Below are 14,265 nucleotides of genomic sequence, written 5' to 3'. Positions count from 1 at the left end.
TCATTCAAACGTTGTTGCGTAGGTCTTGCTTATGCCATGCCTGCTTTGTATTTTTCAACTTTTATACTTTTATACTTTTTAAACTATTAGTTAAAAACTATTACAATTCCCCCCATAGACTTAACATTGCTCATTATGACATCACGGCAGCAATTAGAATCTTAGGCCAGGTGGCCGGCCACCTGGGCACCAACTGTCAGTTTCTCTGGCTTTAAGCATACAGTCTCTCAGAAGACTACATATCCTGTTAACTGTTTCCTCTGTCCACAACTGTTTCAAAATAAAAGTCCTCACTGCAATAATACACTATTAAATCATTTAACCATTGAAACTACTCAACTATTGAACTGTTCAACCATTCCAACTGTCAGTTATCATCCACTATGCCTCCAGTCAACTACATGAAACCTCCATGTACCTAGCAACCAACATAGCAACCATTAAAATTAAGCGTTTATGACCGTTTCCATAGCAACCAACATGATTATACTGCAGTAACTTCTTGTTTCCTGATAGTGGCCACCATGGATACCCTAGCAACAAATGTTTCAAAATAAAAGTCCTCACTAGCAAGTTAGCTAGTTAGCATGGTTAGCATAGTTAGCATTGTTAGCATAGTTAGCATTTTTAGCATAACTGCAAAAAATCATCAACTAAGTTAGCTAATCAACCTGGTTAGCATTGTTAGCAAATTTAGCATTGTTAGCATAGTTAGCATTTTTAGCATTGCTGCTAGAAATCATTGGTTAAGTTAGCTAATCAACCTGGTTAGCATTGTTAGTAAAGTTAGCATTGCTAGCATAATTAGCATTTTTAGCGTAACTGCTAGAAATCATTAGCTAAGTTAGCTAATCAACATTTTAACATGAATAGAAATCATTAGTTAAGTTAGAACTGGAATGTTTCATCTTTAAACAGTCTACCTTCACACTATCAACTCTCTGTAAACTATGCAACCACCATGTTTACCCTAGCTACACCTTAGTAACCATATCTACATTATCTATCTTTTTCTGCATTTTCATGCACTGGTAATTCCTTGGAATTGCATTTCTAGTTAAACTTCTTCTTCTAACGCAGCCAATTCAGCTTCAACCGTTTAACGTAGAAACTTCATTCAAACGTTGTTGCGTAGGTCTTGCTTATGCCATGCCTGCTTTGTATTTTTCAACTTTGTAACTTTTATACTTTTTAAACTATCAGTTAAAAACTATTACAATTTCCCCCATAGACTTAACATTGCTCATTATGACATCACGGCAGCAATTAGAATCTTAGGCCAGGTGGCCGGCCACCTGGGCACCAACTGTCAGTTTCTCTGGCTTTAAGCATACAGTCTCATAGAAGACTACATATCCTGTTAACTGTTTCCTCTGTCCACAACTGTTTCAAAATAAAAGTCCTCACTGCAATAATACACTATTAAATCATTTAACCATTGAAACTACTCAACTATTGAACTGTTCAACCATTCCAACTGTCAGTTATCATCCACTATGCCTCCAGTCAACTACATGAAACCTCCATGTACCTAGCAACCAACATAGCAACCATTAAAATTAAGCGTTTATGACCGTTTCCATAGCAACCGACATGATTATACTGCAGTAACTTCTTGTTTCCTGATAGTGGCCACCATGGATACCCTAGCAACAAATGTTTCAAAATAAAAGTCCTCACTAGCAAGTTAGCTAGCTAGCATGGTTAGCATAGCTAGCATTGTTAGCATAGTTAGCATTTTTAACATTTTAACATTTTAACACTGCAAAAAATCATCAACTAAGTTAGCTAATCAACCTGGTTAGCATTGTTAGTAAATTTAGCATTGTTAGCATAGTTTGCATTTTTAGCATTGCTGCTAGAAATCATTGGTTAAGTTAGCTAATCAACCTGGTTAGCATTGTTAGTAAAGTTAGCATTGCTAACATAATTAGCATTTTTAGCGTAACTGCTAGAAATCATTAGCTAAGTTAGCTAATCAACATTTTAACATGAATAGAAATCATTAGTTAAGTTAGAACTGGAACGTTTCATCTTTAAACTGTCTACCTTCACACTATCAACTCTTTGTAAACTATGCAACCACCATGTTTACCCTAGCTACACCTTAGTAACCATATCAACATTATCTATCTATTTTTGCATTTTCATGCACTGGTAATTCCTTGGAATTGCATTTCTAGTTATTATTATTAAACTTCTTCTTCTAACGCTCGCAATTCAGCTTCAACCGTTTAACGTAGAAACTTCATTCAAACTTTGTTGCGTAGGTCTTGCTTATGCCATATGTGCTTTGTATTTTTCAACTTTGTAACTTTTATACTTTTTAAACTATTAGTTAAAAACTATCACCATTTCCCCCATAGACTTAACATTGCTCATTATGACATCACGGCAGCAATTAGAATGTTACCCCAGCTGGTCAGCCACCTGGGCACCAACTGTCAGTTTCTCTCAGGCTCCTCTCTGAAGACTACATATTCTGTTCCCCTGTATCCTCTGCGCACAACAGTATCAAAATAAGTCCTCCTAATTCCATCCAACTTTATATCCATTCATCTTCTTCAAACCATTCACTCATCCACCCATTCTAAACAGTCTGCCTATCAACAACATCAATTAGACGCTCTACATTGAACTTTTAAACAATCTACTCTGTCTCAGGCTGGCTCTCTTAAGACTAGCCAGTTAAATTGATTACACCTGTATCTGTATCCACTACTCTCAGTAGAGAGCTGTGTCTCTCCATTCTACAAGAATATAAGGCACATTCCATCCAACATTCTATCCATTCATCTTCTTCAGACCATTCACTCATCCACCCATTAAACTGTCTATCAACATCTATTAAACAATCTGTCTATCAACATCCATTAAACTCTCTGTCTATCAACATTAATTAGACTATCTACATTCAACTTTTAAATTATTTACTGTCTCAGGCTTTAAGAGTACACGCTGGCTCTCTTAAGACTAGCCAGTTAAATTGATTACACCTGTGTCAACTACTCTCAGAGAGCTGTATCAGTGTCTCTCTTAACAAGAATATAAGGCACATTCCATCCAACCTTCTATCCATTCATCTTCTTCAGACCATTCACTCATCCACCCATTAAACTGTCAATCAATATCTATTAAACAATCTGCCTATCAACATCCATTAAACATTCTGTCTATCAACATTAATTAGACTATATACAACTTTTAAAGTATTTACTGTGGGTCCCTCTCAAGCAGTGTTTATATGTCCTCCCTCGCTCCTCGATCCTCAATGATCTACATAAAGAAAGATAGAAGAAGGGCTAGACTATCCCATTGTTGCCGCTCCATCATTCTTTATGTAGATCAGTGAGGAGCGAGAGAGGACGCGTAAACGCTATATATGAGAGGCACCTTCTGTCTCAGGCTTTAAGCATACAATCTCATTAAGACTACAGATCCTGTTTCACTACTTCCTCTGTCCACAACTGTTTCAAAATAAAGGTCCTCACTGCAATAATACACTATTAAATCATTTAACCACTGAAACTACTCAACTATTGAACTGTTCAACCATTCCAACTGTCAGTTATCATCCACTATGCCTCCAGTCAACTACATGAAACCTCCATGTACCTAGCAACCAACATAGCAACCATTAAAATTAAGTGTTTATGACCGTTTCCATAGCAACCAACATGATTATACTGCAGTAACTTCTTGTTTCCTGATAGTGGCCACCATGGATACCCTAGCAACAAATGTTTCAAAATAAAAGTCCTCACTAGCAAGTTAGCTAGTTAGCATGGTTAGCATAGTTAGCATTGTTAGCATTTTTAGCATAACTGCAAAAAATGATAAACTAAGTAAGCTAATCAACCTGGTTAGCATTGTTAGCAAATTTAGCATTGTTAGCATAGTTAGCATTTTTAGCATTACTGCTAGGAATCATCGGTTAAGTTAGCTAATCAACCTGGTTAGCATTTTTAGTAAAGTTAGCATTGCTAGCATAATAAGCATTTTTAGCGTAACTGCTAGAAATCATTAGCTAAGTTAGCTAATCAACATTTTAACATGAATAGAAATCATTAGTTAAGTTAGAACTGGAACGTTTCATCTTTAAACTGTCTACCTTCACACTATCAACTCTCTGTAAACTATGCAACCACCATGTCTACCCTAGCTACACCTTAGTAACCATATCTACATTATCTATCTATTTTTGCATTTTCATGCACTGGTAATTCCTTGGAATTGCATTTCTAGTTCTTCTTCTAACGCACGCAATTCAGCTTCAACCGCTTAACGTAGAAACTCGATTCAAACTATGTCGCGTAGGTCTTACTTACGCGATGTGGGCTTTGTATTTTTCAACTTTGTAACTTTTATACTTTTTAAACTATTAGTTAAAAACTATTACAATTTCCCCCATAGACTTAACATTGCTCATTATGACATCACGGCAGCAATTAGAATCTTACGCCAGGTGGCCGGCCACCTGGGCACCAACTGTCAGTTTCTCTGGCTTTAAGCATACAGTCTCTCAGAAGACTACATATCCTGTTAACTGTTTCCTCTGTCCACAACTGTTTCAAAATAAAAGTCCTCACTGCAATAATACACTATTAAATCATTTAACCATTGAAACTACTCAACTATTGAACTGTTCAACCATTCCAACTGTCAGTTATCATCCACTATGCCTCCAGTCAACTACATGAAACCTCCATGTACCTAGCAACCAACATAGCAACCATTAAAATTAAGTTTTTATGACTGTTTCCATAGCAACCAACATGATTATACTGCAGTAACTTCTTGTTTCCTGATAGTGGCCACCATGGATACCCTAGCAACAAATGTTTCAAAATAAAAGTCCTCACTAGCAAGTTAGCTAGTTAGCATGGTTAGCATTGTTAGCATAGTTAGCATTTTTAGCATAACTGCAAAAAATCATCAACTAAGTTAGCTTATCAACCTGGTTAGCATTGTTAACAAATTTAGCATTGTTAGCATAGTTAGCATTTTTAGCATTACTGCTAGAAATCATCGGTTAAGTTAGCTAATCAACCTGGTTAGCATTGTTAGTAAAGTTAGCATTGCTAGCATTATTAGCATTTTTAGCGTAACTGCTAGAAATCATTAGCTAAGTTAGTTAATCAACATTTTAACATGAATAGAAATCATTAGTAAAGTTAGAACTGGAATATTTCATCTTTAAACTGTCTTCCTTCACACTATCAGCTCTCTGTAAACTATGCAACCACCATGTTTACCCTAGCTACACCTTAGTAACCATATCTACATTATCTATCTATTTTTGCATTTTCATGCACTGGTAATTCCTTGGAATTGCATTTCTAGTTATTATTCTTCTTCTAACGCACTTAATGGAGCTTCAACCGTTTAACGTAGAAACTTCATTCAAACTGCGCTGCGTAGGTCTTACTTAAGCCATCCGGGCTTTGTATTTTTCAACTTTGTAACTTTTATACTTTTTGAACTATTAATTAAAAACTATTACAATTTTCCCATAGACTTAACATTGTGATTATGACATCATAATAGGGCAATTAGAATCTATTGCCAGGTGGCCAGGCCAGCTGCAGCAGCTCTCTCTCTCTCTCAGGCTTTAAGCATACATTCTCTGTGAAGACTACATATCCTGTTAAACTGTTTCCTCTGTCCACAACTGTTTCAAAAAGTCCTCACTGCAATAATACACTATTAAATCATTTAACCATTGAAACTACTCATCTATTTAACTGTTCAACCATTCCCACTGTCAGTTATCATCAACTATGCCTCCAGTCAACTACATGAGACCTCCATGTACCTAGCAACCAACATAGCAACCAACATAGCAACCAAAATAAAGCGTTTATGACCGTTTCCATAGCAACCAACATGATTTTACTACAGTAACTTCTTTATTCCTGATAGTGGCAGCCATGGATACCCTATCAACAAATGTTTCAAAATAAAAGTCCTCACTAGCAAGTTAGCATGGTTAGCATAGTAAGCATTGTTAGCTTAGTTAGCATTTTTAGCATGACTGCTAGAAATCATTAGCCAAGTTATCTAATCAACCTGGTTAGCATTGCTAGCATAGTTAGCATAGTTGGCATTTTAGCATAACTGTAAGAAATCATCAACTATTATTTATTTAATATGCACTTAGTCCTTTGAGTTTGTGATGTGTTATGGTTTGTATAATAGTATTGTTTTGTTATAATTTGTCTATTGATAGAATTTGAAATTTATTTTGCTATTGTCCTTAAATTTAGCCATACCATGCTTTAGTTATTATTATTATATATAATTAACTGAGTGACTTATTTGATTGCTATTCTCATTTCACTGTTTTATTTCTCATTAGGTTAGTGCTTAAAATTATTGTTTTACTGATAATATTACTATTCTCCCTAGTTTGTAATTGTTCACTGTTAATTTAATTTGTATTGTTATTTATTTGTATGTCGCTTTGGACAAAGGCGTCTGCTAAATAACCATAGCCATAGCCATAGCCAACTAAGTTAGCTAATCAACCTGGTTAGCACTGTTAACAAACTTAACATTGTTAGCATAGTTAGCATTTTTAGCATTACTGCTAGAAATCATCAGCTAAGTTAGCTAATCAACCTGGTTAGCATTGCTAGTAAAGTTAGCATCGTTACCATACTTAACATTGTTAGCATAGTTAGCATTTTTAGCATTACTGCTAGAAATCATCAGCTAAGTTCGCCAATCAACCTGGTTAGTACTGTTAGCATAGTTAACATTTTAACATGAATAGAAATCATTAGTTAAGTTAGAACTGGAATGTTTCAGCTTTAAACTGTCTACCTTCACACTATCAACTTTCTTTAAACTATGCAATCACCATCTTTACCCTAGCTACACCTTAGTTGCCATATCTACATTATCTATCTATACATTTTTGCATTTTCATGCACTGGTAATTCCTTGGAATTGCTTTTCTAGTTATTCTTCTAACGCTTTTTGTGCGTCCAATTCAGCTTCAACCGTTTAACGTAGAAACTTCATTCAAACTGCGCTGCGTAGGTCTTACTTAGGACATAGGACTTTCCTTCCTGAGGAACTGGAGTGTTCATAACAGTCTTCTTTTATAAACGTCGGGTTTGTGAGCCAAGTTGTTGGTGGTTCGTTTTATGTGTAGACACCTAGAGCAAGCTTCTGACGAGGTTTGGCGCTGTTTTGAGCAATGTTAGTGGTTTAAAAATGCGATTTTGGAATAGCTCCCGTGCTTCCGTGTGAATAACTCCCGTGCTTCCGTGTGAATCTCGGGTGACATTTCTGTGGTTCAGATTGGGTTGCGGTCTCGAACTGATTCTACGTGTATACAGACTATTCCAAAGTTTACAGACTGATTGGTGCTTCGTTTTATGTGTAGACACCTAGAGCAAGCTGCTGACGAGGTTTGCCGCTGTTTTGAGCAATGTTAGTGGTTTAAAAATGGGATTTTGAAAGCGCATGGCTGAAAGCCCCATGCTAACCCACTGTTTGCGATTTTGGGCTGTAGCTTTTGCCAGTGCTAGCTCTGTACTGCGTGATGAGCGAAAATTACTTCCTCCACGGCTTAGTTGATGTATTTTCATTCAGAAAATAGCTTTATTTTCATTTTCCGCCAAACTTACGCTTTAAGTTAGAACAGGATTGTGTAAAAAAGAATAAAATGTAATGACAGAAAATGTGGAAACTATGGCCCTCTACTTCCTCCATACTACCTGTAGCTGCTCCCAAACTTATTCTTCTGGTCAGATTAAAACGTAACGCTTCAACTGATGTTCGTCGATTCTTTATTGCATTTCTTCGCATGTTCAAACATGTTCAATCACCATAAACATCTTCTAATGCCGTCAAACACCATCGAACACCGTGAAAAACTGAAATAAAGTAAATAATACATTCTTACATGAGCATATTGTGTATAAGAGTCCATGAGTGTTCATTCATCTTGCTCACGTATTAACCCAGCTAGCAATTACACGCGGGCTGCTTCCGTAAAACCTCCGGCGCTGTCGGCTGAGTTGCGGCATCGGCGCCTTGCTAGAAATTAGGAGCGGGCCGCTTCCGTAAAACCTGCGGCGCTGTCGGCTGAAGGGCCGATCACATTACAGGCGGCATGCGCTATGAAACCCATTAATTTCAATGGGTTGAGAGCACAAAAACGGGTCTGCCGCTGTGCTCAGCAAAGCGCAGCGCCGGCGGCATTTTGCCGCTTTGCCGCTGTTGCGCGTACCGCGGTCAAAGTTGAAATATGTTCAACTTTGACCGCGGCGCGCTGTAAGTGAATGGTCTTTTGCACGGAGCCCAGCAGTAACCATAGAAATAGGAGCGGTAACAGCAACAAAAATCGTAGAACGTTATCTCAACCAAGAGCAACCTAGCGGTGATAGCAGCGCATGCCGTCTATAATGTGATCGGCCCTTGAGATGCGTCCTCGGCTGAGTCGTGGCAACCACAATTGGGCCAGGTCATTTTGCCACCTGCAGGGAGCTGCTCCACAGCTGTTAACTGGGCGCTCGGCTCAGACCCTTTTTACCAGTATGAAGCCGATTGCAACGGCTACTGCAGCAATCGTCAAGCGAAGCACCAAATTTAGGAGTTGCTGTAACATTATTTAACCATTTAACTATTCGCTGCTCTCGCACACCTAGCTCTGAATGCAGCGCAGCACCAAAAGACTGTGTGACCATCTTGCACCGCTATAAGTTAGGCTGATCACATGACTTAAATGAAACTTAAATGAAATGCAGCTCAACAGTTTGGCCAGTAGATGTCAGTATTATTGTAACCTTTTTAAACATGAAATTAATAATATTCACATTACATAATAATAATAACATAACAAATCCATACTTAAAGAAAGAAAATACATGCATTGTTTCAGCGACAGCTACACTACCCACCCAGCCCTCTACTACCCCCATACTACCCACCCACTAATTTATTTTAGCCAACAGTTTATTTATTACAACAAACCTAAAAACATGTGCTCCTTTCAATTAGGTCTATGAGGGCATCCATCATCTGATTCAAAGTCAGGCTGCCAGACCTGAAATACATTTCACAGTGTTCTCCCTCAGTATCTCATCTGTCTTATATTACATTTTTAGCCTTGTGTGACTTGATCCACTTGGCCTCTCAATTTAGTCGCCTTTTTCATTTTTGACAACTTTTGGACATATTCTAAGGGGTCAATAAAGAGTAAAAATGGGATATACCATTTTTATCCTGTTTATAGGATGGCATTCCGATCCCTCAAACAGAAAAAAATGGGTTTAAACCCCATATTGTCCTTCTAAGAGGTTCATAAAAATCGAACCAACACCTCCTTCAGCCAAGACAAATTTTCATTTTTTCTAACTTCAGACATGTACTGAGGGGATATTAAAATGGACAGGTCGGATCTACCACATTCAAAGTGGCATACTATTGCAGGAGAAAAGAACTGTTGGATTTGCATTTCATCTTGTCCTTGAAAAAAGGCAATAAAATTGGCATTTTTAGGAAAAAACACAATTTTGGCCATCTTTGAAGGCCCATAGCCTCGAAATACGAAAACTTACCATCTCAATTTTTTTTCAACATGTTCTCTTACTCATGGACTATATATATGTAAAGTTTTAAAAATGTGAGTGCTATCCATTAATGACCATAAGAGAACAAAAACAGTGTTTTTGTTTTTCATTGCTTTAAAAAAAATATGGGTTTGTTTCGATGAATAAGTCTTCAATGGTGGGAAGGACTGTAATTCCTTTGTGATATTGAACAACTAAACAGGGTACTGCCCCAGTGTTCAAATTTTTAGAAAATAATATGGTAGCCTTAAGACAGGAGAGGGGTTTTAAAAAAAAGTGGTGCTCATTAATTACAGGCATTTTCAGCCTTTTTTTAGGAAACGTCTATCCACATTTGAAGAGCCATATCTCAGAAACTAAACAAGATACCAAGCTAAAATTTTGGTTTTCTTCTAATGAGACATGGAGGAACATTTGGACCAAAAATCAGGAAAAACTGAGGACCATGGTGTCGGACCTGTTCCAACTGATATGGAATTGCCCATACGGCGGCCATATTGAATTTTTGGCCAAAATTTAACATGCCCCAAGTCTTAATCTGTTTCAATAGGGGTTCTGACCAGGAATCCATTGAGAAAACTTTGACCAAAAACTAGGCCCAAAAGTTCGAGCAAATGACCTGTCTATAACCCTTCGTAACATCTAGGTCAGGGATTCCCAAACTGTGGTGCCGCACCCCTGGGGGTACGCGAGCTGCTTCTAGGGGGTGCGCGAGATGAAAAGGGCAATGGCGGACAGGTGTTAAAAAAATCAACTTTTGATTCATGAATAAATATATAATTTCGAATCAGGTCATAATGATATGGAAACGTGAAATTTAATTATCATTTATAAACGATATAGTCTGTAGGTGTTCATCAAAAAGGGTGGCTTATTAAGCATGACGCCTGGAATAGAATGCGTTAATTTTGAATGTGTCGGATGGTGGGTTGTCCGTGGGGGAAAAGTTTTGGAACCGCTGCACTAACTCAAGACTCATCGTGGATATAGCCTAACATTTTTTTTTTTAAACAACAAAAACAGAAAGGAAGGAGGCAGCAAAGCTAGGAGTTATTTCGGATGGGTAAGAACAAGGCAACATGACAAACTAAAAGGTCATTTTAGCCTTTATAGGGCTATAAAGTTGTCCAAACGAATACATCATTGATAGGCGTTGTTGTAGGCCTATTATAAGATATTGTATGTGGATGTTGTTAGCCTACTATGCAGGCTACTTTTTAGCTAACCAATGCACAAACCTAACCGGGAACCGGACAAATATTGTCAACGCTTTGAACGTTTCGTTGCGGGGGGCGGTGGCAATACAATGCGTTACGTTTGTATCGGTTTGTGTCTGATGGTGGGGGTGCACGAGTCAAGTCAGAATGTAGGCGGGGGTGCGCGGGGAAAAAAGTTTGGGAACCGCTGATCTAGGTAGCAGAGGACTTCGTTTAAACTAACCATTAGCCCTATATGCAGTGATGTAAGTTTCAAAGCCTTTTTGATAGACCTTCCAAACACATTTTTGCTAAAAGTACGTTTCTGAACGTGTGTTATTTCAGGTTATTTCCCACTCACTTTTCATTTACTGTGCTAATATTAGCTAGCAAGCTAGCTAGGTTAACGGGCGAAAAGTTCTTTATTCCGTGCCCAAGAGAGTGTTTCGTTGGCCTCACACACAAGCAATGGCAATAAAATAATACACACTATATCATTATATTTATATTTTCTTATTGCTTAATCAGAGAAGTCCAAAAACTAGTGGCAATTAGTTCCGCGAATCCTGCATGATATCTACTCGGCTCGGCTGACTCTGAAGCCTGCAGTTATGGGTAATGTATCACAGTTCACGCACGTGCAGAACGTACAATCGGCGTCGGCGTCGCTTCGGTGTGTTCAGTGACACTTTTTTGACCGACCAGGGGAGACGAGAGCCCGATTGATAGTCCGACTGCTTTTGTGCCGACGGTCGGACGGTCGGGTTGGTGTGTTCAGGCCTTTAATTCAAACCTTCGCCATTTCAATATACTTAAATCTGTTTGCAATTTCTCTTGGTCAACCCCTCAAGATCATTTTACTGCTCATATGACATGATTTCGATAAACCGTCTAAGAGAAGTGTTTCAAAATACTTGGGCCCTCATTTATTAATAGAGCGTAGAAACCAGCGTATATCTGAGCGCAGAAATCATCTTACGACGGAGCTCACGTGTGATTCATCAAACTTTCATATCACTCCAATTCCAGCGTAAGAATGAACGTGTGTTGATAAATGTGGCAGCTGGAAACAAGCGTGATTTAAATATCACGCCCCTACATTATGCTCGTTTTAATGGCCTCGCCCCTAGAATTTACGACATGAAGGTGCATTATACGTCCAAAAGAGATCATTAGTGATCTCGAGCCACAGTGACGTCCAGCTGAACCTTGTTAATTTTGACAGCTAGAAGCTGTCATCAAGGAAGGTGGGAAACTAGAGCGATTTAAGCGCAACAGACTTTATTTTCGCAGAGAGAACGCATCATACTATACATACATTAATTACAAAACCGTACGACACTGAAATTTGCCCTTTGAAAATAATTTAAAATATATATGCCTAGGCCTAATTCATGAATGTTGCGTTTGCCAAAGAGAAAGAAATCATCTCCTATGGCTATTCTAAGCCATGAAATGTGCCAATATAATATGCAACATTACAGCAAATAGGCTGCACATGTACAGGAAAGGTGTTATGTCCGAGATAGTCCATCAATTCAACTATTCAACTTTCTAATGCACCGCCGATTTACTGCTGCGCGATGCTATGCCGCCTGAAAAACTTGCGTACACGAGTTGAGACTAGACGTGAGATTTGAGCGTAGCCACCGATCACGTTCACATTGATAAATGCCATACTTTGCGTGGAAACAAGCGTACGCCTGTTTTACGCCTGTTTTTGGTCGTACGCTCATTTGATAAATGAGGGCCATGATGTACAAAAATCATAATCATAACTCAAATAAGATGCACCAGGTAGTTTAAATGTAAAAGTTGTTCAGATTAATACAACACACATGTCCACCAAAGTTGGTTCATTTTCGTGCATGTATGTGTCAACCACAGCAGACAACGCGCTGGTGCTATACTGTCCCTGAGCCACACCCTAGGCCAGAGCTCTGGTTCTGAGTAGTGTTACCAATTCCACACGTAGCTGCCAAATTTCAAGAGTTTTAGAGCATGCCAAGTTGGTGAAAAAAGGCAAAACGTTGTCGCAAAGAAATATTTTTTAAATCCTACCATAATAATAATCTGAGCAAAAACAATTTCAGTGGCCGCACCTCGGTGCTCGGGCCCTAATGAAGATACTGTACATGGCGGCCCTAATCTGGGCCGCCCAATAATACCAGAGAAAGTGTGGTACTTGCGTCCCCTATCGTAAGGCATATAGTAAGGAGAGTCTAAGTCTAGGGCATTCATTATTCCACATAAAGTTAGTTATTAGTATACTTCAAACTAGGAAATAAAGTGGGCGGAGGGTTTAAGGGAATGGATTGAAAAAGATATAGCAATTTTGGCAAAATATTCATTTTAATGATATTGACACAACCTATTAATGATATGGGGAGGTCAGCCCATCTTTTAAGGGAGTCTGTTATAGATGTTAAAACTGAATGAAGTGTGTGCCATGTGGTGCAAATTTTTGATTTTGGTAATGCTACAGTATATGTAGTTTTGGTTGCAGTGCTTCATTTCGCTGGGTAGGTATTTTGCAGTGTGGGTGTGTGGTTTTGTGAATTGTGTGTGAATTTTGAGAAAACTACTCTAGTTAAGCCCCCCCCCCCCCTTAACTGTCCCACCACCATCACATGCCTGCCCTTAGGATTCCCCTGCCCCTCACACACACACACACACACACACACACACACACACACACACACACACACACACACACACACACACACACACACACACACACACACACACACACACACACACACACACACACACACACACACACACAGGCTACCTCTATAGCACGGCCCCAGGCAGTTGGGTTGGCCCCTTGAGCTGTGGATTTGCCCAAGGTTTCTTCCTGGACAAGGGAGTTTTTCCTTGCCCCTGTTGCTCCTGGGTGTCCTTTGGTGCTCCCCCCACCCCCCGCACACACACACACAGACATACATCATTCACCCCCTGCAGCTCTTACTCTTACCCCCCCATGCACTTTAAAGTGTAACTGCACACCATAACCACCCACTTCTCATTTCTGAAAAAGGCTTTCAAAATGGGCGGGACGTTCTGAAATTTGGAAGTGAGTGCAGCACTGCTGCAACCAATCAACCATGGTGATTTTGTGTCAATCTGGGAATAAGTGCTGCAGACATGGCTCATCACAGGTAGGCTAATCAGGGCAGCAGGTGTTTGGGCGCTTCATTCCTAATTTGTAACGACCCGGTGACGTAGATTCGCCAGAGAAGTGCAGGACTACGTCAGCATTCCAATAGCACTTTGGACCAAAATGCCATGGCATGTTTCAACCTGTAGAAGGCGCGGAGAGCTATATCTCCAATACAAAATCATACGAAATGTTACTTTTCTCTGGAAACACGATTTCTGTCAATATTAACCCTGGTAATAGTGTATTCTGCTCCTCCCTACTACAGGTGAAGGAACTGACAATTTCACTGCATTCTTTACTCTAGTAATCATATGCATGTGAC

The sequence above is a fragment of the Sardina pilchardus genome, chromosome 14 (genome assembly GCF_963854185.1).
Source record: "Sardina pilchardus chromosome 14, fSarPil1.1, whole genome shotgun sequence".
Classification (NCBI taxonomy): Eukaryota; Metazoa; Chordata; class Actinopteri; order Clupeiformes; family Clupeidae; genus Sardina; species Sardina pilchardus.
Note: the sequence above shows the minus strand (reverse complement) of the source record.